The sequence below is a fragment of the Cibotium barometz genome, chromosome 23 (genome assembly GCF_041138505.1).
Source record: "Cibotium barometz isolate CiBa-2024 chromosome 23, ASM4113850v1, whole genome shotgun sequence".
Taxonomy (NCBI): Eukaryota; Viridiplantae; Streptophyta; class Polypodiopsida; order Cyatheales; family Cibotiaceae; genus Cibotium; species Cibotium barometz.
The window spans coordinates 22,338,318-22,365,269 of NC_141068.1; the positions used below are offsets into that span (position 1 = coordinate 22,338,318).

Genomic DNA, 26,952 nt, shown 5'->3' on the forward strand with positions numbered 1-26,952 from the left:
CCACCATCTTGCACTCTTTGCCAAGATCTTACTTGGCTTTTCATACCTCTTTGAACCTCAGCATGAGGAATGCTGTTGATTCCCTCAAGTATCAGGAACTTGTTGCTCTCTTACTACAAGAGGAGCAAATGAGGAAGAATATGAATATGAACACAAATGCTGAACAAGCATTTACTACAGGTCAAAAGGGGAAAGGAAAAACTCAGCCAAAGAGTTCAAATCAAAATTCAGGTGATGGTGGTTCTTCACAGGATACCAAGAAAAGTGATGGACAGCCCAAGAAGAAGGGCAAATGTCATTACTGTAAGAAGCCAGGTCACTACATCACGGAATGTAGGAAGAGGATTGCCAAAGAGAAGGCAAAGGAAGCTGGGATGTCTGTTAATGATGCTTCTAAAGCTCCTCCAGAGACTGCTTCTTTTGTTGAGGACAGGGATTACTGTTTTTATACATGCAGCTATGATGCCTCTTGGTCTTCACAGGCACTCAGTTTGACAGAGCATGCATGTACTTGGTATTTTGATAGTGGTGCCTCAAAGCATATCACATCTCGCAGGGATTTGTTTAGTCATGTTGGCCCTGCCCCTGTTGGCAAAACTGTTCAGTGTGCCAACAATGCTTCATATCCAGTTCGTGGCATTGGGGAGATTCAGCTCACAGCCATTGATGGCTCTATTCTCCGCCTTACAGATGCCTTATATGTACCAGGGATAAAGAAGAATTTGTTGTCCATTTCTTCTTTAGCACATTGTGGTATGCAAGTCCACTTTGATGATGATAAATGCATGGTCAGAGACAAAGCTAATGCCTTAACCTTGATGCTTACTGGTACATTATGTCATGGACTTTATCAGTTGGATGCATTTCAGCCAGTGGATCAGTCTGCTTATCATGCATTCTCTCTTATTCCAGCTATGGTTGATGCGGAGTTATGGCATGCTCGCATGGGGCATGTAAATTTTGGTAGTCTTATGCTTATGCAGCGACATAACATGTTTACAGATCTACCTCTCATGGAGAAGCCTCCAGATCACATTTGTGAAGGATGTATTTTGGGAAAAATGCACAGGTTTTCCTTCCCACGTGATCAGGCTCTAAGAGCAACTGCAAAGTTGCAACTTATACACAGTGATCTTTGTGGTCCCATGCAGACGAAGTCATTAGGTGGTTGCTTCTATTTTGCAACATTTATTGATGACTTCTCTCGTATATGCTGGGTCTATCCTTTGACACAGAAATCACAGGTATATGATGCATTTTTGGCCTTTGTAGCACTTGCTGAGACAGAGTCAGGATGCAAGGTGAAGACTCTCCGTTCTGACCGAGGGGGGGAATATATGTCACATATGCTGAATTCCTTTCTTGGAAGTAGAGGTATGAAACATCAGTATACTACTCCTTACACTCCACAGCAGAATGGGGTTGCAGAAAGGAAGAATCGGTCACTCATGGAGATGGCCAGATGTATGCTAAAGGCAAAAAGGCTACCACATATCTTTTGGGTGGAAGCAGTAATGTGTGCTTGTCATATTTTGAATCGATGTCCCACAAAGGCATTGGTTTCTATTACTCCTTTTGAGGCTTGGCATGGCCGCAAGCCTTCTGTATCGCATTTTCGTATCTTTGGGTGTCTTGCATATTCACACATACCCAAACAGTTGAGGAGGAAGCTGGATGATAAAGCCACAAAATGCATTTTTGTTGGGTATAGCCGTGAGAGCAAGGGCTACAGGTTATATGACCCACTATCCAGGAAGATATTCACTAGTCGGGATGTGATTTTTGATGAAAAAACAGAAATATCCATGGCTGGTTATGAGGCAAATCAGGCTGAAAATGATGTGTTTGAAGGTCTACTACCCATGGAGTTTCATTCCACGGTTGGTGATCCAACTCATGAGGGTGCAGGACAGCCAGCAAATGATGTAGGTGGTGCAGAAATTCAGCAGCCAAATGAGCCAGAAGCTGAACCAAATATGGGGCAGCAGGCACCACAGGTCAGACATATACCTAGATGGTATTTGAGGACATTACAGGACAGCCATTTAGAGGGTCCTCTTGCTGGTCGTACTCGTAGGGAAACAAGGACCAATGAGCATGCACACATCATGGATTTGAATCTGGTTATGGCAGCCAGTTTACAGGATGATGATGAGCCTGATTCATTTGTGGATGCACGAGATAATGTGCATTGGAACAAAGCCATGCAGGATGAGCTTGATTCTATTAAAAGGAATCAAACATGGGATTTGGTTGATCTGCCCAAAGGAAAGAAAGCAATTGGTACTAAATGGGTCTATAAGTTGAAAAGACATGCAGATGGATCCATTGACAGGTACAAAGCCCGTCTAGTTGCAAAGGGCTATGCACAGAAGAAGGGCATTGATTATGAGGAGACATTTGCTCCTACATCCCGTATGTCGACACTTAGGTGTGTCATTGCATTGGCTACACGTCGTGGTTGGGTTGTTCACCAGTTGACATAAAGACTGCATTTCTACATGGGGACCTCGATGAGGAAGTTTATGTATTTCAGCCCATGGGTTTTGCAGAACATGGTCATGAGGGGAAAGTTTGCAAGCTGAAAAAGGCCTTGTATGGTTTGAAACAAGCTCCACGAGCTTGGTATGCAAAAATAGATGCTTTTCTACTCACTCAGGGATTTGTGAACAGTCCATCAGAGGCCACTCTGTATGTAAAGAAAGAAGAGACAGATCTGCTGGTCATCAGTCTTTATGTGGATGATCTCTTGCTCATGGGATCAAATGATGACAAAATTGCAGCTTTTAAGGAGATACTGCAACAGACATTTGACATGTCTGACTTGGGCCTTGTACATTACTATTTGGGCATACAGTTTGTGCAGGATAACAGAGGCATTGGGTTGTTGCAATCACGCTATGTTGCTAAACTTCTGGAGAAGTTTAAATTTCAGGATTGCAAGCCTATTAGTACTCCTATGGAGCCTGGGATGAAACTGTCACTACAAGATGACAGTGTTTCCTTTGATGCCACTACATATGCTCAGGCTGTTGGGTGCCTTATTTACTTGTGTAATACAAGGCCAGATATTCAGTATGCAGTCTCTCAGTTGAGCAGATTCATGCACAGCCCGCGGTTGTCACATTGGCAAGCTGTGAAGCGTGTATTCCGTTATTTGCAGGGTACCTTGTCTCTTGGATTGCTTTATCCTGAAGGGGGTGACATGCAGTTATACGCTTACAGTGATTCAGATTGGGCTGGTGATTTTGATACAAGACATTCCACTAGTGGAAATTGTTTCTTTCTTGGCTCTTCATGCATTTCTTGGCTAAGCAAGAAACAGACCACAGTGGCCACTTCGTCTTGTGAGGCAGAGTACAGAGCAGCCTACACTACTACTGTTAAGTGTGTTTGGCTGCGTCGTCTCATGACTGATATGGATATTTCAGTGGAGGAGCCTACACCTATCTATACTGATAGTCAGAGTGCCATTGCTGTGGCCAGGAATCCTATGTTTCATGCTCGCACGAAACACATTGAGATTCACTATCATTTTGTTCGGGAAAGACTCCAGGCAGGAGATATCAGTCTGATCTACTGTCCTACAGATCAGAATGTGGTAGACATCTTCACCAAGGCATTACCACGTCCGAAATTTGAAGCATTCCGCAATGCTTTGAATTTGTTTCCTTTTGGTGGATGATGTACAGTGATCACATATCACTCCAGGGGGGTTTGTTGGGTTTTATGCTGTGTATGCACCCAGAGGAGTGCTAGTGATCATCAGTAGATTACTGGGGCACTTTTTACTTCAGTTAGTGGAGGTTTTTTCCCCCAGTTTAGTTCAGTTTCACTTATATGCAGTTTATAAGTGTTTTGGTCCACCCGGACCCCAGCACATTTTATGGCCGGACATGTGAACACTTATCTTTAGGGTCACTATTATGTGGCTATTGTACTTCACTTTTTTGATTATTAAGCATATACTTAAGTCGTGTTCTCTCTCTCTTGGTTTCTCCACGCCTGCTTGAAGCTCCTGTAAACCCTAACCCTAACACTTGATTGCCTTCAATATGGATGAAACTGAAAATGGACTTGCCACTTATGTAGCCAAGTGTCCACGATCTCCTTGGTACGTTTCTTTTGCTCGCCCCCGAACTGTTCCGGAGTAATGTTGGGGCCTAAAGCAGAGGCCAAGGTATCTACTATCCATACCCGAAAGAGTAGATAGGGTAGTGGGTTAAAAGAGATGGAGTTCTGCAAATCTTGCATCTGCGCGGCGATTTGTGCCTGACGTTCCGAAGAAGAAACTTCGAGAGCTACTTTGAACTCTTGGAAATCAGATTTTAACACATAATCGTCAAAAAGATCGGCATCGGTATCTTCCGTAGCCGGCAAGCCTTCACGTTCGACAAGGGGATCCAACTCGGATTCTTGGGTCGACATCGTGAAGAGAGCAAGGGGAGAGAAAATTTGATCTTGCACAAAAAAGTGCTAGAAAACTTGAGAGCTTGAGAGCTTGAAAACTTAAGAGATGTGTGGCAAGAAGCCCACTTAAGGGGTTTATATAATCTTCCCCAAAAGCAACTTGAGCTTTTGCTTTTGTGTTTATATATATATATATTCTGTTTTCTTTAAAAAAAACACCTTTAAACCTAAAGGGGTCTTTAAACTCTTTTTTTTTTTTAAGGTTAATCTAAAAAAAACGAATGCAGTGAATTTGGCGTGTCAATGCTTTTACTGGGTTTTTTTTTTCACCCCTCCTGGATTTAGCGCCGCCGGTCTGTATGCTATCGTCGCCTGACTGGGTGCCGTCACCTGCGTTTCTGCCGGTGCTGCTTCGCTCAGGTGGCCTGCGCCAACCTACGCCTGGGCTTGGCCACCTGCTTGCGTAGGCCTAGGCGCCTGCCAGCCTGGCCTGGGCACTGCCTACGTAGGCATGGACGCCTACCTGCCTGACCTGGGCGCCTGCCTGCGTAGGCCTATACGCCTACGCCTGCAACACGCGACCAACAGCACCCGGCCAAACCCGACTGCGCATACAACGGCGAACTTCTCTCTCTCTCTCTCTCTCTCTCTCTCTCTCTCTCTCTCTCTCTCTCTCTCTCTCTCTCTCTCTCTCTCTCTCTCTCTCTCTCTCTCTAAAAAGAAAAAACAGTCGACATGCTTTTTCTTATTTCTCTCTCTTCAAACTGTTCATGCGACTGCACAAACATCTCCAGCCTTCCTCTTGCAAAGCAAAACAACCCTCCTAAACCACCTACTCCCTCATCACGGGTTTCATTGATGAGAGTGTGGTGATTCATAATGAGTGATCTAGACTCAGGATCATGAACCTACATTAACTTCAAGAAAGTCCATGTGTTAAATTTATACTACCCATACCAAGAGTTGTTTTAAAATAACAAATTTAAGGCTTTATAGAGATTAAACAAAAATGATATTATTAGGTCTAAATATATTTTAACTCTGAAATAAGAAAAACTCACCTCTAGGTGATGAGGGTATAAACTTACAACCGTGAGTCTCCTTGACTATGGATACATGACGTGTGTAGAGAGTTAAATTTTTTGTGTTTTTTTTAATTTTTTTTTGAAGTTTTTCTTAGAGTTGTGGGTACTTTGAACTTGATATAATCATATTGTGATTAATTAACTATGGAAAAAGTTATTCTACAATTTTTTGAGATTTTGTGTTGCATTAAAAAGAAAAAAGAAAAAGAGAAGATGAATAGTCACATTATACTATCTGAAAAAATAGCAGCATGCATAACAAAACAGCAAGCTTCTTGAACACATACCTTTCTTCGACCTCATCTTCTCTACCTACCGACTTGCTCGTTCACAGGCACGCTCTGATACCACTGTCACATCCCCATCGGATCTCCTCATAGAACGTTCTTGGTACGAGACTCGAAACCTGCAAGCAAACAAACAAACAAACAAGAAGGGGGTGCAGGCCTGACTCACCTGCCAACCTTGGCAGCCGTGGGCAAGCCCACAGACTTGGCTATCCCCACCGAGCCACGAGCTGAGCTAACTAGATGGACGTACCCACCAATCTCTACCTCACGACGTCCCATACCACCACGAAGCTACCCTCGCGGGCCTCGAGATTGCTGCCGGCCTCGGCAGCATGAAGCAGGTGCACGTCTGCACTAGATCCAGGCTCCAGACCATAGAGCTCTCACAAAACATGCAAGACTCTATATGACTAATGACTAACCTTGGCCACCCTTTTATAGGCTCTTGGCCGGTCATCGAGCGTCCACACTTGGGCGCCCGCCCGTCCATACTTGGGTGCCCGCCCGCTAGTCTATCCCTAACTCAGCTCACCAATCAGCTTGCCTAGCTCCAAGCTTCCCCAAACCTCGAAGCTAGTCTTGTGTGCGTGTAGCACACGGTAGACACACACTGTGCACAGAGATGTTGTTCTGGATGTTCCCTTAGAGCAATTAAAACCAAATGATCAAAGGAAAAACAAACCAAAAAAAAGAAGAAAGAAGCACTCAAAAAAAAAATAGAAAAGATGAGTGAGAAAACATTTGAAGCAAGCTTGGTCTTTTGAATTAAAGGATGATGAAGAAATTGAACAAGAAAGCAAAGTTCCAGCCAACTTTAAAAGCTTCAAACTAGGAAAGCGTAAGGTATGTCTTTAGACACTAAAAAAGGAACAACAAAACCCAAGTGAGTCTTACGATGGGCTAGAAAGATGCAAAAAGATAGATCTAGCGGAGCAAGGGGAGGGCCGAAAACCTATTTGGATCGCCACTCACTTATCTCTTGACAAAGAAAAGGAATTGATTGATACACTCAAGGAATAATAGGATGTGTTTTCTTGGTCCTACAAGGTTCTAAAAGGTCTATATCCAAAGATCTATCAGCATATAATTCCAATCAAAGGAGGAGCCAAACCTATCAAACAAAGACCCTATGCATACAATGAAAACTTTAAGATATGGGAAGAAATTGACAAACTAGTTGCAAAGCTCCTGCTGAAGACTAGATCCATATAGCTTAGCCAAAATATGGCCTATCATGATTGTGCAGTAGTTACTAGGATCCAAGGGGTCGCCAGATTTCAAGATGGGCACAATGGTATTAGTAGTCCAGCTGGTAGGGAAGCCCTCATAAATAGCCTTTCAAAGGAGGACCTCCTATAGGCATGTATGGATACCATGAGGCACATATGCAGCCAAGTATGCCAGAAGGAGGGTATGGGAGCTTGAATGGAGGATTTGGGGCAGCTCATGGGATGCAGGGCATGGGACGTGGAGTGTCACATAATGAATCTGGCATGGGTCCATGGGGAACAACTTTCTCAGAGCGCACCCATACGATAATCTTACGCCTTTGGGGAAAGCTAAAGATTATAAGGAAGGTGGAGTTGCGGTAAAGTTTGAAACTTTCAGTGGAGCCAAGGATCGGCTAAAGGCCCTTACTTTCATCCAGCAATTCGATGCAACATTTTTTGGAGGGAACTTCACAGAGGCTTCTAAAGTGCCGAAGGCAGCATCCTTTTTGAAGGGGAATGCTCTGCAATGGTGGTCTACGCTCCTTCATCAGGGGATAGCTCCTAGTTCTCGGGTGGAGTTCAAGCACATCTTCTCGTCTTTGTGGTTGACACCTACATTTGAAGTGGATGTCATGACAACATGGCATAGACACTCTAGGGACTCCGCCAATTTGGAAGACTATAACAAGAAGTTTTGGGACGCCCTACTGCCACTCACTTCATTCCAAGCGATGCCTTTGGTGGAACAAGTGGAGAAGTATTGTTGCGGACTACCTAAGGAACTTAGGGACTATTGTATTAAGACCAGGGTCACCAATATGTCTCAGATGATAGAGAATGCACAAACGGGGTATGCTTTGCTCACATGGGAGGCTTCAAAGATAGCTCTCTTTTTGGGAAGAAAGCATCAAAGGAAGCTCTAAGGACAAAGGTTCTAGCGGGAAGAAGCAGATATTTTTACCACTTCCAGCTAAAAGTCTTGAAGAATGCAAGGAGTTGCTTGTGGGCCTTTGACCCAAGGGCTAGGACTAACTTCATTTCTCCAGAGTTAGGTTTCAAGCTCGAGATCTGAACAGAGGAGATGGGGGTTATTCATGAGGCTAATTTGGCCTGCCCAAGGCATTCTGTTGTAGTGACTCCAATCATTGGGAAGCTTCAGCTTCATGTGCAGAGTTATGTGGACTCAGAGGAGTTTTACATCATGCCTTTGGATGGCTGTGATGTCTTGTTGGGCATGCTTTGGTGTCATAAGGTTAAAGCAATGGTGGATATTTACAATAGGAAGATAGCATTGACTCATAAGGGTAAAGAGAATGTCTTGGATGTAAAACTTAAAAGGGGAATCTGTCCATGTTGTCTCGGCTTCGGCCGTTTCTCAAGTGACGAAAAATCATATTTTTCGTGTCACCTTCTTTGATGAAATGATTGTGTATTCTCACACGGAGGAGGAGCATAGGGAGCATTTAGCCACTCTGTTTGAGGAGCTCATGAAAAATAAGTTGGTCATTAATGGAAAGAAAAGTGAGTTTTTCATGGAGGAGATTCATTTTCTTGGGCACATAATGTCTAAGGATGGTGTTCGCATGGATCTAGCCAAGGTTGAAGCAATCAAGAATTGGCCAAACCTGAGGACAATACATGATGTGCGCAATTTCTTGGGACTCTGTCGTACTACAGAAGGTTCATTAGATTCTTTGCGGAGATTGCTTTACCATTGCATGCACTCACTAAAAAGGGAGTCAAGTTCTCATGGACTTAGTGAGAGACGGAGGCTCTCTCTCAACTTAAAGAGAAGCTCACCACTGGTCCTATACTGATATTGCCGGATCTTCGACGATCTTTCGTAGTGCATTGTGATGCTTGTGGGAATAGCATTGGAGCTGTTCTTATGCAAGATGGGTATGTGGTTGCTTGTGAGAGTAGGATTTTGCATGGGACTGGGAGGAATTTGCAAGTTTATGAGAAAGAGCTTTTTGGTAGTTATTCATGCTCTTTCTACTTGGAAGCGTTATCTTCTTGGAGATGACTTCGCGGTACAGATAGATCATCAGACCTTGAGGTATTTCCTCACTCAAGCCAAGCTTTCGGAGAAGCACATGAGATGGGCCAACTTCTCCATGTTCCATTTTCAGATCAATCATGTGGATGGCAAGAAGAAAGTTGTGGCAGATTTGTCTAGAAAACCAACTCTGCCGGCCCTCTCTCATGTTTCATGATGAGCTTGATGTCATGCGGGAGCAGTATGCTCAGGATGAGGATTTTGGGAGGATCTATGATTGGTTGTCTGGTGAACAACGGCATAATCACTATTCTCTACAAGATGGTTTTATTTTAATGCATGGTCAACTTTGTGTCACCAAGCAATTAAGGCCAAAGGTTTTGATAGAGTCATGCACCACCTTATGTGGGCCACAGGGGCACTGAGGCTATGGTGAAGTCATCGGAGGCTTTCTTCTATTGGCCTACTTTGAGAAAGGATGCAAATGCTTATTTGCCGGACTACATTGTCTGCCAGAAGGTGAAGTAAGATCGCCAGAAGGCACCTCCTGGCTTCCTTCATCCTCTACCTGCACCTGATAGACCGTGGGAAAGTATTGCTATGGACTTTATCTTTGAACTTCCTCGCACTCGGACGGGAAACGATGGCATATGGACTATCATTGATAGATTCAGTAAGTAGGCACATTTCATCCCTATAAAAGGAAGAAGATAAATGTAAACATATGGTGAAGTTGTTCATGCTGAACATCTTCAAATATCATGGGATGCCCATCCGTGATAGAGACCCTCGGATGACTAGCTTGTTTTGGAGAGTGCTTTTGAGAATATGTGTACGACTTTGCAATTCTCCTCGTCTTGTCATCCCCAAACCGATGGGAAATCAAAAATTGCCAACTCAGTGGTTTTGGATCTTTTAGAGTGCTATGTGTCAGAACATAAGGAAAAATGGGAGCAGTATCTTCCATTGGAGGAGTTTGCGTATAAAAACACCGTTCACAGGGGCGCCTTTTGAGCTTGTGGAGGGAGGGAAGAAGGTCCCACCAATTTTGGACACTAAAGATAAGATCTTTGAGGTGGATCAGTTTGTACAAGATTGGGATGAGGCTTATGGCAAAGTTAAGGAGGCTCTCCAGCTGACTCAAGCTAAGCACAAAAGAGCAACGGACCAACACAAGTGTCCTTTGGAGTTCGCCAAGGGTGATTCGGTGCTCTTAAGGTTTGAAAAGGCACGGCTCTCAAGAAAATGAAGGGCAAGGAACGCTTATACCCTAAGTTGAGCATGTGATACTATGGATCTTTTCAAGCGATTGAGAAGGTGAGTGAGGTGGCTTACCGTCTTTAGTTGTCAGATCATTGGAGGATTGACATTTCTTTTCATGCGAGTCTACCTAGACCTTTTAGAGGTGAGGTGCCAGAGGATGTATCTAAGCAACAGCAACCAGAAGTGGAAGAGCTTGTGGAAGTTAACATTCCGGAACAAATATTGGCACATCAGGAAAGAAAAGTTTGAGGTAAAGTTCCACGTTATCTGGAACTATTCACCTATAGATACGAGTGTGTGGGAGTGAGAATTAGGGTTAGGTCATGTGGGAGACATACACAGAGAAGCACAAGGGAGAGAGAGAGAGAGTTGTGGGGATAAGTCAACTCACCAAGTGAGTGTGTGACTCCCCTATCACACATGTATATTGCACTAGTACACATAGTGCACTTAGTACATTAAAAGTACTAAGTGTACTATGTACTATAACTTATGGGCTTGTACACACTATAAGGGTGGGCATAACGCCTTTACCCCAACAACCTCCCACTTAAAGGCAAAGTGCCCTTAAGTAAAGGAAAAGAAAAAATCAGCATATACATGATAATATACAAGGCCATATCAAGGCTGAAACTGGCCTCATCCAATGCCCATCAAGTGTCTGCAATGAGCAAACCGCTCCGGAGGCAAACTCTTTGTCAACAGATCAGCCGGGTTGTCATCCGTATGAATCTTAACAAGCTGAATTTGCTTGTTCTCTATCACCTCTCTGATGAAGTGATACTTCACATCCACATGCTTCGTCTTTGCATGAAAAACAGGGTTCTTTGCCAACTGGATGGCACTCTGACTGTCACAATGCAACAATGGAATATCCCCTCTATAACCGAGATAGCCATAATGCCTCCTTGCAAGCCTCTGTGGCTGCAATATACTCGGCCTCTGTAGTAGATAAGGCTGTGCACTTCTGCATCCTGGATATCCATGACACAGCACCTCCTGTGAATGTAAACACATAACCGGTAGTAGACTTCCGGTTATCTGGATGACCGGCATAATCCGAATCCGTGTAACCATGCACTAATGCATCCTGTTTGCCAAAACATATGCACATATCCTGTGTGCCCTTCAAGTATCTCATGACACCTTTCACTGCTTCCCAATGCTTCTTGCCAGGGTTGGCCATGTATCTAGAAACCACTCCCACTGCAAATGCAATGTCCGGCCTAGTAGCAACCATGGCATACATGAGACTGCCACAAGCTGAAGCATACGGAATCTTGGCCATATCAGCCCTGTCTCTATCCGACTGTGGGCTGTCCATAGCACTGAGTTTCACATATGGAGGCAAAGGAGTACTAGTCTTCTTCCCCCCGTCCATATTGAACCTCTGCAAGACTTTGCCAATGTATTCCTTCTGAGACAAATACAACACATGCTGATTTCTGTCCCGAAGTATCCGCATACCCAAGATGTGATTTGCATCACCCAAATCCTTCATATCAAAGGTTTCATGCAGCCTCTTCTTCAAGGCATCCATCTCTTTACGAGATTTCCCGGCAATCAACATATCATCAACATACAAAATGAGAATCAATAGACTGCCATCCAAAGCTTTCTTGGTGTACAAGCAGTGATCTATGTCACTTCTCCTGAAATCCTGGGATTTCATGAATGTATCAAATTTATGATACCATTCCCTTGGTGCCTGTTTGAGCCCATAAAGACTCTTTTTCAGCTTGCATACAAGCTTCTCCTTTCCACTTACTGCATAACCCTCTGGCTGCTGCATGTATATCTCCTCATGGAGATCACCGTGAAGAAAAGCAGTCTTCACATCCATCTGAATCAAGTCCAGATCATCATGCGCAACCAAAGCCAACACAGCTCTAAGTGTGGTCATTTTGACCACTGGAGAGAAGATCTCCTCAAAGTCCACACCATATTCCTGCTTGAAGCCCTTAGCCACTAACCTGGCTTTGTATCTTGGCTTTGCATCTGGTGCAACTTTGAGCCTGTATACCCACTTGCATGGCAAAACCTTCTTGCCTGCAGGCAAATGCACCAACTTCCATGTTTCATTTTTATGCAGAGAATCCATCTCTGACTTCATGGCACGCTCCCATAGAGCTTTGTCTGCCCTCTGTAAAGCCTCTTTATAACATGAGGGCTCCCCACAGTCAATAAGCATCAAATAGTCAACCCCTGGAACAAACCTGTCAGGGGCTCTGGAGGGTCTTGTGGACCTCCGTACCCAATGACCATCATTTGCAGGTTGCTGTCCAGCCTGCATATCACCCATTGGTGGCTCCTGTTCCATGCCATAAGGCTGAAATATCATGCCCGGTATCTCCTCCAACTGTGGTATATCCATAGGGATATCTTCTGCCATCTCTGGCTGTCCATTTGGACCATTTTCAGCACCATTTAAGGGCTGGTTTTCTTGCTGTAATGGCTGATTTACAGCCCTTTGTTGTTGTCCATGATGTCCATCATCTTCAAAGATGACTCTGCCAGGCTCCTGTTGCCTTGCAGGCTCCTTATACATGCATGTTTCATCAAAAATGACATCATTGCTGCGTATAATCTTTCTATTTATGGGATCCCAAAGTCTATACCCCATTTCACCTCTGTCACCATATCCTAGGAATATGCATTTGTGAGACTTAGGATCAAGTTTGGTGCGCATTTCTCTACGTATGTGCACGTACGCAACGCAACCAAACACTCTCAAGTGCTTGTATGACGGAGGCTTCCCTGTCCATACTTCTTCTGGCACTTTCCCACCAAGCCTCGTGTTAGGTGACCTATTTATAAGGTGAACGGCTGTAATAACAGCTTCAGCCCAAAAACCATGAGGTAATGCAGCATGTGACAACATAGAACGGACCTTCTCCTGTATGGTCCTGTTCATCCTCTCTGCTGTCCCGTTTTGTGGAGGATCATAAGGAGTAGAGAGCTCCCTCTTGATGCCTTTAGCATCACAAAAGTCCTGAAACTGTTTGGACATGTACTCTCCACCATTGTCGGAACGCAAAGCTTTCAGTGTTTTGCCAGTTTGATTCTCAACATGAGCAACAAACTTCTGAAACACTGAGAATGTATCACTCTTCAACCGAAGAGGATAAACCCACACCTTGCGTGTGGCATCATCTATAAAAGACACACAATATTTTGCCCCTCCCAAAGAAAGCTGAGGCATCTCACATACATCTGTATGCACAAGCTCTAACTGAGCATCTTTCTGTCCAAGAGCTTTCTTGTGGGGGCACTGTAGTTGCCTACCATATATACAATGCTCACAAAACTGAAAACTTGAAAACTTTAGAGAAGGCAAGTAACCCAAACGAGACAATTGCTCCATTCCCTTGACACTCATGTGTCCCAACCGGCTATGCCACATAGAAATTTCCGGCAGCTCGGTTGCATTTACATTAGCATGGTGACAAACACCTGCATGCATGAAGTAAAGAGTGTCCACCTTAGAGCCTCTGGCAACAACCAGTGAGCCCTTACTAATTTTCCACTTTCCACTACCAAATGTGGTAACATAATCAGCATCATCAAGCTGTCCAGTAGAAAGCAGATTCTTCTTGATCTCAGGCACATGCCTGACATCATGGAGCATAAGCTGTGAGCCATCTGAAAACACAAGCCTCACATCACCTCTGCCAAGTATCTTGCATGCATGGTTATCACCCAAATAAACCACTCCTTCATTGCCAGCAGTATACCTGACAAACAAGTCTCTGCAACCTGTGACATGAAAGGAGGCACCTGAATCAATGATCCATGAGTGCATACCATGACCACCTGTAAGAAGTGAATGGGCATCAAGTGAAGACGTAAATAGGGGGGTTCCTGTAACGGAAAGGCAGCTGTAACACGGAAATCTTATCAATCATGAAAACTGATAAAACAGATAAAAGAGAGAGAGATAACAACTCTGCATAGTAGGGGCCAGAAGATGGGCTGACACCCCCCCCCCTTTATGGTTAGATTACCAAAAAGGAGTCTGCTTCAAATACAACCTTGCGGGTGCCCAAGGATTCTCCACTAGCTAGCACCTGATTCTTCCAGTACTATATATGAAAACAAAAACAAAACATATGCTGAATTTGTTGCTCGTCCTCAGAACAAGAGAGCTTTCCCGGCTTAGAGCACATGCAAGACAACCATGGACAGCCCATAGCACTCCCACATCAACCGGGGCAGCCCTGTATCTCCATTTTCCACCTATCTAGCTCACAGAGCAAGTCGACCAGCCTTGAGCGGCTGTTTTCAGCAGTAGACCAGCTCTCAGCAACCACAGGAGAGTCGACCAGCAATAGTTCACACGCCATAAGGTCTCCGATCAGTAGAGGGTGTCTCCCACACAAATCGACCAGCACTTATGCCCTTCTCGATGCCCTGGCTAGCAGCTTTTGAGGGCTGTACATAGACATTTACATGCAAGATGCTCCATTTGTACAAGTATTACCATACACAAAGTGGTATAAAATTTTGCATTATCCCAAGCATGCATTTAATAACACAAGTTACATCAAAATGTGTACAAATACAAGTACATCCAAGACCATATGGTAAAGGTCAGCGTCCCAATCTTTTTCCAATCATACCCAAGTCTACAGATACCAAAGAGATATCAAAAACCATCTATGTGACTAGTACACATATATCATAGAAGTCCCGCTAGCAGATGTACTGTAAGCCCTCAATACATCTGGTGAACCATAAAAAGATCACCAAGCGACTCGTAGATTCCATTTGAGTGCGTTTGTGACAAAGGAGGGAAGGAACTGTCACAAAATTTCTCATAGCTTCTGTTTTCTATTGTTCATGTGTGGCATATGGAGCTTGACATGGCAAACATGTATGGCATGTGGAGCTTGACATGGCGTGTATGTATGGCATATGGAGCCTGACATGACAGTACATGTATGGCTCATGAAGCATGACATGATAGTACATGTATGGCTTGTGGAGCCTGACATGGTGTACATGTATGACTCATGGAGCCTGACATGATGTGATTTCCTCGGACTAGCTATCTTGGTGATCTTTTGTATTTATGTTCTGGTAAGATTCCGGAAGGATCATGAAGCCTTGAGCACTTTATTTGATACAAGGTGTTTCTTCTAGTCTAGCTGCACTCATGCATGTGCATGACTTTGATTTTATATTTGGATGACTTGTCTTGTTTGCCTAGACAATGCTTGAGATTACTTCCTGTGTTGTCCATGGGGCCGAGGACGCCTAGGCACCCTGTGGACATGTATGTGCACACTTGAGTGGGACTGACAGATGGTCTACATGTGTTTTGCAGGTGGTAAGTTGTCATGTGCACAGTGTGTATCTACCGTGTGCTACACGCACGCAAGACTAGCTTCGAGGTTTGGGGAAGCTTGGAGCTAGGCAGGCTGATTGGCGAGCTGAGTTAGGGATAGACTAACGAGCGGGCACCCAAGTATGGACGAGCGGGCACCCAAGTGTGGACGCTCGATGACCGGCCAAGAGCCTATAAAAGGGTGGCCAAGGTTAGTCATTAGAGATATAGAGTCTCGCAAGATTTGTGAGAGCTCTATGGTCTTGGAGCCTGGATCTAGTGCAAACGTGCACCTGCTTTACGCAGTCGAGGCCGGTAGCAATCTCGAGGCCCACGAGGGTAGCTTCGTGGCCGTATGGGACGTCACGAGGAGGAGATTGGTCGGTACGTTAACCTAGTTAGCTCAGCTCGTGGCTCGGAAGGGACAACCAAGACTGTGGGCGTGCCCACGGCTATCATGGTTGGGAGGTGAGTCAAGCCTGCACCCCCTTGTTTGTTTGTTTGTTTGTTTGCAAGATTCGAGTCTCATACCAGGAACGATCACGAGGAGATCCGGTGGGGATTTGACACTGGTATCAGAGCATGCCTCGTGAACAAGCAAGTCGATAGGTAGAGAAGATGAGGTCAAAGAAAGGTATGTGTTCAAAAAAGCTTGCTGTTTTTCTGTGCATACTGCTGTTTTTCAGATTCAGTATGTTGTTTTTCATCATAAGAACCCGTCATGATAGCGATTGTGGTCTAGAAAGGGTTGTTTGCTTTGCAAAGAAGAGGAAAGATGGTTTTGAACTGTATACACAGTTTCAACAGAGAGAAAACAGAAAAAAAAAAGCACGTTTGCTTTTGGTTGCACGAGAGAGAGAGAGAGAGAGAGAGAGAGGGACACCGCCCGTGGTAAGCGCAGTCAGATGCTGACCGGGTGCTGCTGGTCGCGTGCTGCAGGTGCAGGTGTTTGTGCTGAAGGCACAGGCCAGGCCGGCAGGCGCCCAGGCCCACGACGGCATGTGGCCAGGCCTACAAGAGGCTACATGGACTTTACTACCGGATTGCCAAGAACACATCAAGGCCACGATTCTATTTGGATTGTGGTCGATCGCTTGACAAAAATGGCTAGATTTTTACCGACCCGGAAGACTATTACAGCTACGCAATTAGCACGACAGTTTATCGAGCAATTGTTTAGAGTGTACGGGTTACCGCAGGACATAGTCAGTGATAGGGACTCTAAGTTTACAAGTGATTTTTGGAAACTTGTTTTTGAGAAGTTGGAAACAACTTTGAATTTGAGTTCCTCAGATCATCCTCAATCTGATGGCCAGACTGAAAGAGTGAATTAGATTTTGGAGGATATGCTTCGAGCATATGTATCCAAAAGACAGAGTTCATGGGAGGATTATCTTCCTATGTTGGAATTTGCATATAACAGTACTAGACATACGAGTACAGATTTTAGTCCTTTCATGCTTATGTATGGTTTTCAACCTCGATCACCTGTTACAGTAGGATTCTCAGGACTTCAGCATGATGCAGCACGTAATTTTTTGCAAGATATGCAAGAAATGTTACAAGTTGCGAAAGAATCTATTAGAAGTGCTCAAGACCGAGATAGGTTTTATTCTAATAGACATCATTCACCCAGAGAGTTCTCTGAAGGAACGATGGTGTATTTGCGAGTTCCGAAAGATTCCGAGACTTTACCGATAGGTCGATCTCCGAGACTTTACGGATAGGTCGATCTCCGAAATTATCCCCTAGATACTGTGGACCATTTCGTATTACACGAAGGATTGGTTCAATTGCATATGAATTGGATTTGCCTTCTCATGTGAAAGTTCATCCTGTATTTCATGTCAGTAGACTTAAGGAAGTACCGGGTGGAACAGACTAGTTAGTTACTCCTCAAGAAATTATAGATGTCGAGGACATGACATTTGTTCCGCACGAACCTGAAAAGATTCTTGGATTTCGTGAAAGAAGATTGCGTAATACGCTTATCATGGAAAAGAAGATCAAGTGGAAGGATCGTGTTGAGGAGGATGCTACATGGGAGACATTGACTACTCTTCAGAGACATTATCCTGGCTTTTTAGTGAGCTCAGGAGTGAGCTCTTAGAGGAAGGGGAGTATGTCATGTGCACAGTGTGTATCTACCGTGTGCTACACGCACGCAAGACTAGCTTCGAGGTTTGGGGAAGCTTGGAGCTAGGCAGGCTCATTGGCGAGCTGAGTTAGGGATAGACTAACGAGCGGGCACCCAAGTATGGACAGGCGGGCGCCCAAGTGTGGACGCCCGATGACCGGCCAAGAGCCTATAAAAGGGTGGCCAAGGTTAGTCATTAGAGATATAGAGTCTCGCGAGATTTGTGAGAGCTCTATGGTCTTGGAGCCTGGATCTAGTGCAGACGTGCACCTGCTTTACGTAGCCGAGGCCGGCAGCAATCTCGAGGCCCACGAGGGTAGCTTCGTGGCGGTATGGGACGCCGCGAGGAGGAGATTGGTCGGTACGTTAACCTAGTTAGCTCAGCTCGTGGCTCGGTAGGGACAGCCAAGACTGTGGGCGTGCCTACGGCTGTCATGGTTGGGAGGTGAGTCACGCCTGCACCCCCTTGTTGTTTGTTTGTTTGTTTGCAGGATTCGAGTCTCGTACCAAGAACGATCACGAGGAGATCCGGTGGGGATTTGACATAAGTGTCCCTAAAAACCCATGATTTCACATACTAATAATTATGGATGTAGGTCCACACTGACTTATAAGTGACCGGACAACTTATAAGTCATTCACACTGGGTAGGACTATTTTAATACATGTGGCAGCCAAAAGGTGGGCAGTGGACCTGATTTGAACCATATGCACGTGGGTGCCCCCTTCTCGACCTAAGAAGCACACGCCTGAGCTATTATTGGCGGAGAGGCTCTATTACTAGAGAGAACTCGAGTGTGGGGCAGGCGCATGCTTTTCTAGTGCATGGGAGAGCTGGTCGGCCTGTTCTAGAGCCTTCTACCGCTAACAATCGCGACAGATTTCATCCAAGTGTAAGGAGAAAGCTTGTCGACTCCTTTTGAAGGTTTCTCTACTATTGGCCGGCTGTTTACAGCCCTGAAAAGCTGCTGGCCAGGGCATTGGGAAGGGCATAAGTGCTGGTCGATTTGTGTGGGAGACACCCTCTACTGATTGGAGACCTTCTGGCATGTGAACTACTGCTGGTCGACTTCTCCTGTGGCTGCTAAGAGCTGGTCGAGTGCTGAAAACAGCCCCTCAAGGCTGGTTGACTTGCTTTGTGAGCCAGAAAGGTGGAAGATGGAGATACAAGGCTGTCCTGGGCTGATGTGGGAGTGCTATGGGCTGTCCATGGTTGTCCTACATGTGCTCTAAGCCGGGAAAGCTCTTTTGTTCTAAGGACGATCAACAAATTCAGCATATGTTTTGTTTTTGTTTTCATATTGTATTGGAAGAATCAAGTGCTAGCTAGTGGAGAATCCTTGGGCACCCGCAAGGTTGTATCTAAAGTAGACTCCTTTTTGGTAATCTAACCATAAAAAGGGAGGGGGTGTCAGCCCATCTTCTGGCCCCTAGTGTGGTGTACTGTGCAAAGTTGTTATCTCTCTCTCTTTTATCTGGCATGCTTATGTGTTTGATTAGTTTTCATGATTGATAAGATTTCCGTGTTACAGTTGCCCTTCCGTTACATTGGTATCAGAGCTTGGCTTTCTACAAAGCTTGTGCCATATATGATTGTGGATATGGCTGTAAGGAGTCATTATCCGTGAGAGAAGGTTGGGATTTTGAGGTGGCCCTCGTCTTACTGTCGCGTCTCAAAAGAGGTTACCTTCGGTTTAAGCGGCAATGAGTGTGTGGAAAGACTTCGTGGCCCTCCTGTCTGTGTAGGGGCATTGTTGCACCCTTGTAGTCTATTCAATATCATCCTTGGAAAATTGGTAGAATGCGATTCTGGGACACGGAAATTCTTTTCTTTCTGAAGATCTGGTAAATATATCATGGCCAGCCATTCAGATCATTTTGTTGAGGACTCTCTCACCCGTATTCGCCGCATGTGGGAGGAGGATAGAGACGGGGATCAAGTTGGGGCTTTGACAGATAACGATCCACCGTTAGTTGCTAGGGTTGAAGATCAGCAGGATCTCGATGCTTTGATGAATGAGCTTGAAGAGCTTCGTGCCTTGCAAAGGCACTCGGATGTACAATGAGTTATTGACTCCAAATCTTAGGTTAAGGCAGATGTGGTCACTTTTGATGCAATTGTCCAACAGATGGGGATTGAGAAATGGTTGTTGCTTGTTTAAAAAGCCGTGGTGATGTTGTTTCCGATGATGAGAGCAAGTGGGTCTTCACACGGCAACCTTGCAGGCAATCCTGTGAAGGAAATTCTGATGATGTTGTGAGAGGGCATGCAGCCCGAGCAAGTGACGTGAGTGGGCATGCAGTGCGAACAGATGTTATGAGAGGGCATACAGCCTAGGCAACTGATATGAGAGGGCATGCAGCCCAAGGAAATGATGTACATCGACATGCAGCCCGAGCGGATGATGAGGGATTTTCAGCCCATACGAGAGATGCATAACATCTTAATGCATTGTCGGTGAAATCTCCACCTTCTAGGTATGTTCGCACTCCTAGAGTTCCATCCCGAGTGGAGGGTGTTGCACGGGAAATCAGCCCTAGACTTGGGTATCGCCGCCATCGTAGATATGACGAAGGGGATGATGTTCTAGAGCGACAGGATGCTCGACACAACAAGAGGGCCAGAGAGTTCAAGTCAAGGGACAAGGACATCAAATTCGAGAGCTATAATGGAAAGATGGATACTACTAAGGCACTCACATTCATGAGGCAATTTGAAATAGCCTTTTGCACTGAGGACTTCACGAAGAAATCTATGCTCATGCATGTGGGAATGCATCTTAAAGAGACTGCTAGTGATTGGTGGATGGCAAAGCTCTTGGATAGAACAACTACTCATACATGCAAAGAGCAATTCTATGATCAGTGGTGGCTGACATAGGATGAAGGCAAGTCCGTTTCCTCATACGTCTCAAAGTTTTGGTAGATTCTTCTCAAGGTCACACCTTTCATGACGATTAGTGAGGACGAAAAGAAAATAAAATTTGAGTCAGGGCTGCGACGAATCATCCAGAAGAGCCTTGCCACAACACTTTACAAGAGCTGGCATATTCCGCTACTATTTTTGAGGAACTACATAGCAAGGGAGCATCAAAAAGGCAAGAATTCAGCTCATTCAAGGGAAAATTCAGAGTTAGAAATGAGCAGAAAAAGGGTGGACAGCCACCTAAGTTTATGCCCAATGAGTCCAAGGATGCAAAAGGGGGCTCTGAAAAGAAGCCGAGGGGTAAAAAGGATTTGTCCAGACCACATTTTTGATTGCATGAAAGAGGGGAAGTGCTTCTTATGTGGAAGCAAAGATCACATGAAATCTCAATGCCCCCAGAATGTCAAAAGGAATAATGTGCAGGATGCAAAATCGAGTGTGAATGTTATACGCGATGTACAGGGTAATTCTGCACATGAGCCAAAGAGCTTAATTTTATGCAAGGCTTGGGACAAGTTAAAGGATCAAACAGCTTTATTTCTTTTTGATAATGCCTCCATAGATAACTTTATATCCATTCAGATGGCTACTGCTCTTGGGCTAAAGCCCTAGGAATTGGGCATGGACTTTCATGTAGATGTTGCCTTTGAGGGCAAGGAAGTCAAAGTCACTCCCATCATTGGGAAGCTTTGCATAGAGATTTAGGGATATTTGGATCATGAAGACTTCCTGGTAGCACTGCTTATGGGATGTGATGTGATACTTGGGATGCCATGGCATTATCGTTTGGATCCCAAGATTTTGCACAAAGAGAAGAAAGTAAACTTTAATCATAGGGGTAGGGAAGTTTGTATTGATGCGGGTGCCATTGGGAGTTTCATACCCATTGTAAGCCACACTTCTATTTCCAAGGCAATAAAGAAATCAGCTTGTTCTTACTTGGTCTTTGTACGTGATAATGTTGAACATGGTTCTGTAGCTCCCATAGATCGAGATAAGATTGATTTCTTAAGTGATAATGCTCATTGTTTTGCTGACTCCCTACCTGGAAAGTTACCCCCAGAGAGGCAAGAGGATCATTGTATAGACGTAATCCCTGGTAGCTCCCCTCCTAACTGACCTCCTTACAGGGTGAGTGTTGCCCAATAGGAGAAAATTATGACTCAAGTGAATGATTCCATATGGAGATTGTTTGGGGGTTGTTTTGAATCAAAAGGGACATGCAGTGGCTTTTGAAAGCTGCCGCCTGCAACGTGCAGAATTGTATTTGCAGGTTTATGAGAAAGAGTTACTGGCCGTTATTTATGCCCTACAAACATGGAAACATTATCTTTTGGGGGCTGAATTTATGGTTAAAACAGATCATAAGAGTTTACGGCACTTTCTTACATAGCCTAAACTCTCAGAAAAGCATCTAAGGTGGGTAAATTTCTTGTCCATGTTTCATTTTCAAATTTTGCATACTCCGGGCAAGAAAAATTTGGTAGCGGATGCTTTGTCACACAGGTCTCAAGTGCATGCAGTGACTACCGCCTATCATCAGGACTTGTCAAGGATGTGGGCTATGTATTCTTTGGACACAGATTTTCAGCTTATTTGGGCTAATTTGAATGGTGATACTGCTGTCCCATCTTACTCCATACAAGATGGTTTTTTTATGATGCAAAACCGCATTTTGGTGGTCTAAGAATTGCGCCAAAAGGTTATGGAAGAGTGTCATGCTTCTCCATATGCAGCTCATCGTGGCATTTTGGCTACTATATAGGCTTTGGAAAGATATTTCTTTTGGCCAACTTTACACAGGGATATTGAAACTTATGTTCGTGAGTGCTTGGTGTGTCAGAAAGTCAAATTTGATAGGGACAAGATCCCTGGTTTGCTTCAATCATTATCCATTCCATAGGAACCATGGAAAATCATTGCCATGGATTGCATTATGGATTTGCCGAGATCGGTTGGTACATGGTAATGATGCTATATTGACTATCATTGATCACTTTAGCAAACAAGCACATTTAATTCCTGTGAGGAAAACAATCAAGCCAAAGCACATGGCAAAGTTGTTCTTGGCTCCGATTTTCAAAACATCATGGCATGCCCAAGTTTATTGTGGGGGATAGAGATCCTCGGACCATTAGTTTATTTTAGCGAGCATTGTTTGATAACATGGGCACAAAGCTGAATTTTTCATTAGCTTATCATCCTCAAACGGACGGTCAAAGTGAAATTGTAAATTCAACAGTACTTAATTTGCTCAAGTGTTATGTATCTGAGCGAAAAACAGATTGGGAAAAGTATTTGCCCTTGGTTGAGTTTGCATACAATAGTACTGTGCATTCTTCAACTAACAAGGCTTCGTTTGAGATATAGTTTATGGTAGCAAGGTGGTGCCATAGTTGTTTCTCGTACGCGTACGAACAGGTTCGTACGTACGAGTCGTACGGTACGAATTCGTACGATATCGTACAGTACAAGTTGATTTTTTTTTTTCAAAAAAAAAATTTCCTTGAAAAAAAAATTCCAAATGCTAAAAAAAAATAGAAACCTTGCTTTACGAAGATCCCAAATGCTCGCAATACTTCGCGACTTTCGTGTCCACTCAGTATTCCATATGGGGTTGTGGAGAGACCTAAAAAATCTGGCGAGGTAGACTGGTAGTGTACACTTGATTGGTAGGATGAGAGAATCTTGCTACATCACTTGGGGATCCCTGGTATAGGTAGGCTAGACAATTAGATTCTCAAGTTATGTACGAGGGAGAACATTTGGACATGGCCATTTTGATCTAGAGAGGAGTCCCTAAACTTATCACCCTAGATGCACTCCTCGTATTTGTGCAAGGACGGTCCCTTAGTCATAAACGCTACACTGGGAGACCTTTGGTATTGCATTACCCATCCAGGTTCTTTTTTGGAGACAATCGGGAGATCCAACCGGGAGAGACACATATCCATGTACTGGTTTCTCAAGCACTGTAGACTCCTCCCCTCCCAACCTTCCCTCACATTCAAGCTTGAAGCTCCATAGCTTGTAAGTGTAAAAAATAAAAACCGTATTTTATCGTACGGTATCCGAAAATTTCATATCGTACCAAAAATTCCCGTACGGTATCGTATTTTCGTACCATGACAACCATGGGTGGTGCTACCACCTATCTTACGAACAAAAGATGAAACCTTTGTAGTAGATGAGTATGTGCGAGATTTAGATATTGCGTTTGCACAGATTCAGACATCCATAGAAAGATCTTAAGCTAAGCATAAAAAGGCAACTGACAAGCACATGCAAGAGGTTATTTTCAAGGAAAGTGATTGGGTGTTACTTAAGTTCAAGAAAGAATGTCTTCGGAAGTGGCCAGGTAAAGAAGGTCGGTATCCTAAGCTTTCGAACACGTAGCATGGGTCATTCCAAATTTTACAGAAGATAAATGAAGTGGCTTATAGATTGGTACTCCCGATCACTGGAAAATACATAATGCATTTCATGTCAGCTTGCTGAGGCCTTATGTGGAACCACCTCCTATGGAACCAATATTGGAAGATCTACCAGAGGTGGATGAGCTTGAGGAGGTATTGCAACCTAAGTATATAGTTTTTCATAAGGAGCATAAGCATTCAGGTGGCAAGCTAGTGCGTAGGCATCTTGTGAAATTTAAAAACTATTCAGCTATGGATGCAAAATGGATGGACGAGGATTATTTTCAAAATTATCCGGAACTTCTGAAGGCTTATCCGGAAGCTTTTCAGTTGTGGTCAATTGCTTGGAAGCCGGGGGGAATGTCACAAAATTCCTCATTGCTTCTGTTTTCTATTGTTCATGTGTGGCATATGGAGCTTGACATGACATACATGCATGGCTTGTGGAGCCTGACATGGTGTGTTTGTATGGCATATGGAGCCTGACATGATTGTACATGTATGGCTCATGGAGCCATACATGATAGTACATGTATGGCTTGTGAAGCCTGACATGGTGTACATGTATGGCTCATGGAGCCTGACATGATGTGATTTCTCGGGACTAGCTATCCTGGTGATCTTCTGTATTTATGTTTTGGGAAGATTCCGGAAGGATTATGAAGCCCTGAACACTTTATTTGATACAATTGAGCATATGGGTGTTTCTTGGAGTCTAGCTGCACTCATGTGTGTGCACGACTTTGATTTTATATTTGGATGACTTGTCTTGTTTGCCTGGACAAGGCTTGAGATTACTGTCTCTGTTGTCTATGGGGGACATGTATATGCACACTTGTTTGGGATTGCCAGGTGGTCTACATGTGTTTTGCAGGTGGAAAGTGTCCCTAAAAACCCAATTTACAACTTTATGATTTCACATACTAATAATTATGGGTGCAAGTCCACACTCGCTTATAAGTGACTGGACAACTTATAAGTCATCCACACTAGGCAGGACTATTTTAATACATGTGGCAGCCAAAAGGTGGGCACTGGACCTGATTTGAACCATATGCATGTAGGCACCCCCTTCTGGACCTAAAAAGCACACGCTTGAGCTATTATTGACGGAGAGGCTCTATTACTGGAGAGAACTCGAGTTTGGGCCAGGCGCATGCTTTTCTAGGCCAAGCACAATATTGTCTCCCAAATGTCAGTGCACTTGTACAAAGGCACCTGTGCAAAACAATTTAGTGCATTGCTTGCCTTGGCCCTATTGGAAACATCTTGCAATTAGTGCATAACATCCAAAAAAGGAAGCTCCTCAAGCACTCATTGCACTTGGCATAGATGTCCACCAACACCTTGCCAAGCACAATATTGTCTCCAAGGTGCAAGACTCAAGTGCAAGTCGTCATGATTGGAGACAAGCCCACTCCATAGAGGTCACATTTGCAATAGTCTCTGCCTTACAATTAACTCCTTTCTTACCATGCCGGAGTTAGGCATAGTAGTTTGCAACCTACGTCCTGCGTTTGGCAAAAAGCCCCCTAGTAGCATCTATTTAGGGCTAGTTCAAACTCAAAAACACAATTGTGCACTCCATGAGACTTCATTCCAAGCACAAAATTTATCAAGAACCCCTATATTTGTCAGCTCACCACATTTGGCATGCATAATTACCGCAATAGTGAGAGGCAAAATCTCATTTTCTAGCAATCTAGTCCATTCCAAGAAACCATGATATGGCCTCTTCTATAATTAATTTCCACTCTCGCTTGAATACTTTTTGCATCCTCTTGCATGCCAACAGCTTCATACATATTAAGCTGACTCATTCCTTTATCTACTTTTAAAGCCAGTAAGGCAAATCTTCCACCATTCACATCTCAATCTTGTCAAGCACCCAATAGAGCAAACCAGACTACAAAATCAGAACAGGGCAATCCAAACTGCAAAATCATCACAACATAGCATCTCTTGCATCAGTCCTACTGCCATGTCAAAGTACCCCAAAATCAAAATTTGCTGGAGGCATATACATAAAGTTTACTGAATCTCTGTCAAGTATTTTTAAAAAAACCAATTTGAGGGCTTTATCTGAACGAACTATAATTTACAAAGGATTGAATACAACAAGAATAGAAATACCTTGAAAAGACTCATCGGCAGGTGACGTCCACATAGAATTCAATCTCCAAAGACTCAAGAACACAATGAAGAAATCGTCTCTGCTTTTATGGAATCCTTTTACGCAAAATAGACAACAAACAGGGCAGCTGTCAGCAAAAAATGTCTGTTATCTTTGACCTAAAATGGGGAAACCTCTCTCCATAAAGAAATTAGAAGCTCACCTCTCCATAAAGAAAGACAAAGAAAGCAGCTGTTAGCACCTAATGTCTATTAACTTTGAGCTAAGATAGGGTACGCTATCACACCAAAACGTGAGTGTACGTTTACACAGTTTGGGCTTCATAACCTACCTTAGTTCAACGTTAACAGCTGGCAATGGAATAACCAACGGAAGTTGATGTAGTGGTTCGACTGGGGCTTCCCTGCTCCCTGCTCCCTGCCGTTATCTGGTTGTACATATCTTTCAGTGTGCACGTGATTTGGTAACTTCCTTCCCAAAAAAAAAGCAAGGTCAAAATTTTACTTAGTAGATTTTGGAAGAGGAAGCGATGGGAATGGAATCTATATATATGCACATGCATATATAAATATACTCAAACTCTATCTTTGTATTGTCAATGTAATAGTGTTATGCATTTATAGTGACCTGCCTACCCAGCTGCCTGCACGACTTGCTCTACAAAGATAGAGAGCGTCCATCGGAGCATGGGCAGCGACGAGCGACGAGCCGGGGTCCAAGGGAGAGGGCTAGTCCCGCAGGCGGCTAGACATGTG

General features: G+C 44.1%; 1 protein-coding gene across 4 annotated transcripts in view; it reads right to left on the bottom strand.

Moving 5' to 3' along the window:
- LOC147625750 (uncharacterized) overlaps positions 1 to 26,731 on the bottom strand; it is a 55,819-nt gene extending 29,088 nt beyond the window's left edge. The window contains exons 1-2 of one of the 4 annotated variants that reach the window (XM_086817298.1): positions 26,529 to 26,731; positions 26,197 to 26,292 (exon numbers count right to left, since the gene is read on the bottom strand). The gene's annotated coding sequence lies outside the window, so the exon portion shown is untranslated. The other 3 variants (XM_086817300.1, XM_086817301.1, XM_086817302.1) reach the window with 3 other exon arrangements.
- Positions 26,732 to 26,952: the final 221 nt, after the last annotated feature.